Source organism: Paramisgurnus dabryanus, chromosome 24, assembly GCF_030506205.2.
Source record: "Paramisgurnus dabryanus chromosome 24, PD_genome_1.1, whole genome shotgun sequence".
Lineage (NCBI taxonomy): Eukaryota > Metazoa > Chordata > Actinopteri > Cypriniformes > Cobitidae > Paramisgurnus > Paramisgurnus dabryanus.
The window spans coordinates 726318-731297 of NC_133360.1; the positions used below are offsets into that span (position 1 = coordinate 726318).

A 4980-nucleotide genomic window follows, 5' to 3' on the forward strand; every position below is an offset into this window, starting at 1 on the left:
AAATCATTAAGATTTTAGTGAACCAACTAACCAACAGGTTTTACATGACCTGTTTAATAGAGGTATGTTTTATGTCTGTGAAATGGTGGATGTTGATCTGGCATGGGATTATTAAAAAAAATTCTAGCCCTGATAGACAAACATGCACCTATAAGAAGAGTTCAAAATAAAGCGAGCTCGCAGAAGTTAAACTAGCCATGATCACAATGATGCTCGATGCCAAGCACACACCTGATCATTTTTAACATCATGCGAGAAGAGGCTGGCAGCCAATGCAATGAAATGTTATCTGCAGTGGATCTGATGGGGTCTAATACAGAAAAGGCAAATACGGTTTGTCTACTGAAAGCAAAGACCTCTCCAGGTAAGCCTGCAAGCTTAGCATAGCAACACTGCTAACGCTGCTTTTCACAGGGAAGGAGACCCGAAGCAGTTTTTTAAGGAACAGATTAAAATATGATCTTAAATTCAGGCAAGAAACTGTAAAACGTAAACTGTAACTGACTGTCGTAACACTCAGAATACAACATCAGAAAGTAGTTACTATATCTTATTTCGAAGCAGATCTCCTAGAAGTTGTAAATTCATCACTTATCTTTGGTACTTTTCCAAAGTCCCTTAAAACTGCAGTTGTTAAGCCACTCCTGAAAAAGAGCAACCTGGATAACACTGTACTGAGCAAATACAGACCAATCTCAAATCTTCCTTTCATAGGCAAGATCATTGAAAAGTTGTTTTCAATCAGCTGAACAAATTCTTTAGTTCTTTGACATTTTTCAATCTGGTTTCCGACCACCCCACAGTACAGAGACAGCGCTCATAAAGATAATAAATGATATTCGCCTCAATACAGACACAGGCAAACTATCAGTGCTGGTGCTACTCGACCTCAGTGCTGCTTTTGACACTGTCGATCACAACATACTTCTTGACAGACTGGAAAACTGGGTCGGGCTTTCTGGGATGGTCCTAAAATGGTTCAGGTCATACTTGTTCATGGTTCAGGTTATTATGTGAGTATAGGTGTCCATAAATCTGAGTGAAGATCCATGACATGTGGAGTCCCGCAAGGCTCAATTCTTGTGCCTCTCCTGTTCATACTATATATGCTCCCACTAAGCCAAATAATGAGAGAGAACCAAACTGGCTATCACAGTTATGCAGACGACACTCAGATCAACTTAACGACTACAGCCCCATTGACTCCCTGTGCCAATGCATTAATGAAGTTAACAGTTGGATGTGCCAGAACTTTCTGCAGTTAAAAAAAGAGAAAACTGAAGTCATTGCGTTTGGTAACAAAGATGAAGTTCTCAAAGTGAATGCATACCTTGACGCTAGGGGTCAAACAACTAAAAATCAAGTCAGGAATCTTGGTGTGATTCTGGAGTCAGACCTTAGTTTTAGTAGTCAGGTCAAAGCATAACTAAATCAGCATATTATCATCTCAAAAATATCGCAAGAATTAGATGCTTTGTTGCCAGACATGACTTAAAGAAACTTGTTCATGCTTTCTTTACCAGCAGGGTGGATTATTGTAATGGCCTCCTCACTGGCCTTCCAAAAAAGACCATAAGACAGCTGCAGCTCATCCAGAACGCTGCTGCCAGGACATATCACACCAGTCCTCAGGTCTCTACACTGGCTACCAGTTTCATTTAGGATTGATTTTAAAGTATTATTAATGGTATATAAATCACTCAATGGACTAGGACATTGCTGATATGCTCATTGAATATAAACCCAACAGATCACTCAGATCATTAGGATCACATCAGCTAGAAATACCAAGGGTTCACTCAAAGCAAGGAGAGTCAGCTTTTAGCTATTATGCCAGTCGCAGCTGGAACCAGCTTCCAGAGGAGATCAGATGTACTCCAACAGTAGTCAGATTCAAATCCAGACTCAAACACATCTGTTTAGCTATGCATTTACTGAATGAGCACTATGCTGAGTCCGAACTGATTGCACTATATTTTATATGCACTATTTTAATTCAAAACACTTTTACTCCCGTTTTATTCTTTTAAAAACATTTTAAACAGTTTTTTTTAGATCACATTTATAATTCTCAAGTAAAACATCACATTCTCCTTTTTTAGGCATTTATTCTGTCTTGTCTCAGTCTATCATGGCCAGGGTGTTTAGACTAACACGGCAGTATTTGCGAAATAGTCTGGTGCAGGACAGCACGAGAATTCCATTCCAAAAACGTTCAGTGTGACGGGCCACAGGGCAGAAATTGCGAAAGAGTCTGTAAAAAAAATGGAAAGTGAACAGCATGGGGGAAGATAGAAAAGACATCTGACATGGTGAATGCTATGAGAAGAAGGCATGGGGACAAAATAGATGAATTCATGAAGAAATGAAACATCCAAATAAGGGGTGTTTAAGTGTTTAGGTATATTTGTTTTTTATTGTACTAGTGTAATTCTTTTTATTTCTCTTATTTCTAACCAGTTTATTTTCTTATGTTTCCTTTTCTTGTAAAGCACTTTGAATTGCCATTGTGTAGGAAATGTGCTATGTAAATAAACTTGCCTTGCCTAATAATTTACATTAGAATTTGAAAATAAATGCAATATTTGTTAAGCTTACCAGGCTACAGATAAAGCAGCACTTCCGCAAGATGATCACGGCTTCAGGCCTTCTAAAGTCCTGTAATCTGTCCTCATTTATGATCAAGAGAGACCACTCATGTTCCGTTCACTTCTATCCAAAGTTTACACTTCTATTTTTTTCCCTAATCAAAAACATTTTAATCCATTGTTTTCTTTCTTGGAACGTCTCTGATGTTGTTTGATGAGATCGGAGGCAGACACCAGTAAAGATGCCGCTCTTATACTTCTCACCGCACAGATGGTGTCCTTTGGCAGGGACGGCAAACCCAGTGCTGCAGTTTACTAACCTTACTGCTCTGCAACTGCTCGAATCCTCTAAACTAAACAAAAAGAAACCAGAAAAAACACCATAGGTCAATGATATATGTGGCTGTTAAGACTATTACATTCACTGAAAATGAAACCATGCCATTTTTAGTCCTATGAACTCAAAACCCCATACAGCAATCATTTTATCTCCATATACCAGGTGTTTCCAACCCAGTTCCCAGTAAGCTACGATCCTGCAGACTTCAGTTCCTACCAAGCTCCAACACATCTTTCTGTTATTTTCAAGCAACCCTGAACATTTTGATTAGCTGCTTCGGCTGTGTTTGATTGGGGTTGGGCTAAAATCGTCAAGACAGTAGATCACCAGGAGGAGTGTTGAGACCCTTGCCATATACAGACACATAAACATTATTCCCATCAGGATAGTCTTCCAAGGCAGCTGCAGAATTTTCTTCATTAGGAAATGGGGGCATGACCGCTGCAGAACTTGGTCACTATCCCAAACAGCATGACTAAGACAGGCTCAGTTATAGAGAGGAGAACATTTAATCATTAGACAGAAACACAGATGACTAAACATTTATTTTCATTTAATGTTTAACATCTAACATTTCATGCTATAAATATGTTTATTGCACGGCACTCTTAAATGCTTGATTTTGATTCGCCAGTCGCAACATTGCAAGATACTACAATTCATTTTGACAGGTACAGCTTTATATTACACAAAAATTAAATATAAATATATGTCCTTAAAGAACATATATTACATTATATATATAAATGATTAATCAACGTCTTGTCTAATCTTGAAAACAAAACTAAGGTTTTTTTGAATATCATGAAAGCCCTAGATTTCAGTTCTATGACTTCCATTCGGTTTGCTACTAGTCTCCAGTTTGTGTCGAACATAAGAGTATGTCCCATTTATTTTCTCCATTATGTTTTTCAGAACATGAACCTTGCCTTAATAATGGGTGATTGACTTGATAACAAGCTAATTACGTGATAGTTCATTATGCAAGTACTGTTAGTGGTAACCCTTTATGAACCCCCAAAGTTATGTACAAATGTTATATAGTTAAAAATGAACCCTGCTTCCGTTGATTCCAGTCAATGTGCTTAAAAAACGTAATCATTATTTTTGTAATCTGTAGAATTGGAGATATATACTTAGTTATAGGACTATATTAGTGTTTAAAAGAAACACAACATTAGAGATTAATGATTAGCCAACAGGCTAATAACAAAACAGACTTTATGTACACATTGTGCTGCTGTTATCTCAAAATCAGGTCATTTGTCTCTTTGAATTTTAACAATCCATGTTTCTACCATTTTTTTATTCTGTAGAAATGTGTTAAGTTATGCATTATGATGGCAGAATGATCAGCATTCCTGATACACAACAATATTTGTTATAATAACGCATACACACACGCACAAAATAAGTTGATCAACACACATTAAGTGATGAGGGGATATGTTCTGTATTTACTTGAACCCTATCAGAGCATCTCCTGGCAGATTCGCAGTCTAGTTGATACTATGTGACCCAATATGAACTTGACACCTTAGACATCCAAACGAAAGTGTTGGAAAGAAAACAAAGATCTTATATAAAACATAGAACTATAAATACTCATTTATTTGATGTGTTGAATCAGCTGTTTGTGTGCTCATGTGGTTTGGTTAAGTATAAACTAGTCTAGTCTAGTGTGTAAGAGTTCATGTCAGGTTGTGACCTGTTTCATTTCAGATAAAACATTTTTTAAATAATCTTCATAATGTTTGCTTTGACACAGAAATGTAAAATTCATCAAAACTAAACACAAATCCAAATGCTGAGTGTTTAGGTAAAACTTATCAATCAACCATAACTAATAACACAAACAATATTTGATTTAAATATTCAAATAATTGTCTACAATTCAAAGACAATGCTTGTAAATGTTTATAAAAGTCATTAAATATCTCCATTTATCATGACTTACATATAAAGAGCAATGAAGATGGAAATAAATGATACCCATAACCAATACCAATCTATAAATGGCAAAGTGTTGCAACCCTTTAGAGCAATTAACAT

At 36.5% G+C, this 4980-nt stretch overlaps 1 long non-coding RNA gene across 1 annotated transcript; it reads right to left on the reverse strand.

Moving 5' to 3' along the window:
- Positions 1-2088: 2088 nt before the first annotated feature.
- On the reverse strand, positions 2089-4841 carry LOC135721087 (uncharacterized). Its single transcript, XR_010521408.2, has 3 exons — positions 3064-4841; positions 2599-2941; positions 2089-2254 (listed from the first exon to the last, which is right to left on the reverse strand). It is a non-coding gene; the product is annotated as an uncharacterized lncRNA (long non-coding RNA).
- Positions 4842-4980: the final 139 nt, after the last annotated feature.